This window comes from Sinocyclocheilus rhinocerous, unplaced genomic scaffold (genome assembly GCF_001515625.1).
Source record: "Sinocyclocheilus rhinocerous isolate Xijiao unplaced genomic scaffold, SAMN03320098_v1.1 C35805960, whole genome shotgun sequence".
In the NCBI taxonomy this organism is placed as follows: domain Eukaryota; kingdom Metazoa; phylum Chordata; class Actinopteri; order Cypriniformes; family Cyprinidae; genus Sinocyclocheilus; species Sinocyclocheilus rhinocerous.
This window is the reverse complement of record NW_015764079.1, coordinates 1-641: the sequence shown is the minus strand read 5'-3', so window position 1 is coordinate 641 and position 641 is coordinate 1. Positions and strand designations below refer to the sequence as shown.

The window sequence follows — 641 nt, the reverse complement described above, 5'->3', positions numbered from 1 at the left end:
TCAGGCATGTACTCCAAATCCTCGTCCACGTCTCTCTTGCGTTTGCGCATCGTGTCCTCATTAGGCAGGAAGTACGCCACAAACTGATTTCCTTCCTCGTCCATCATACCCCTGAACACACACACACACAGAGAGAGAGTTTTGAACTCAGCATCATCAGGTTGGCTTGATATCAGGCCTGTTTTGCAGAGCGTGTTTCTCTGTGATGAGCAGTGGTCTGAAGTGAGGATGCACACACACCTGATCATGGCCTGTGACATCATGTCCACCCCCGCCGGTGCAGAAACATCTTTAGGCGCCGGATCAGAATCGAAGATGACTTGAGCACACGGATTAATCCACATCTGTGAGGACAGACGGACGAGAGACGGACAGATATGAGCATTGACACAGCATGTTTGTGTGTGTGTGTGTGTGTTTGTGAGAGAGGGAGACCTTGAAGTCTGGGAAGACGGGCAGAACCTCCACCGGCGTGACTCTGGGTTTGCTGTAATGCTGGGCAATCTAGAAGATTCCAACAGAAGAATTAATCAGAAAAACATCAGAACGACGCTGATGTCACGTGTGTGTGAGAGTGTATGGGTGTGTGTGTGTGAGAAAGAAAACCGTATGCAACTTAAGCTTCGAAATGACAGACAACG

General features: G+C 49.1%; 1 long non-coding RNA gene across 1 annotated transcript; it reads right to left on the bottom strand.

The window, feature by feature from the left end:
* Positions 1 to 6: 6 nt before the first annotated feature.
* On the bottom strand, positions 7 to 546 carry LOC107735125 (uncharacterized). Its single transcript, XR_001639301.1, has 3 exons — positions 436 to 546; positions 241 to 344; positions 7 to 111 (listed from the first exon to the last, which is right to left on the bottom strand). It is a non-coding gene; the product is annotated as an uncharacterized LOC107735125 (long non-coding RNA).
* Positions 547 to 641: the final 95 nt, after the last annotated feature.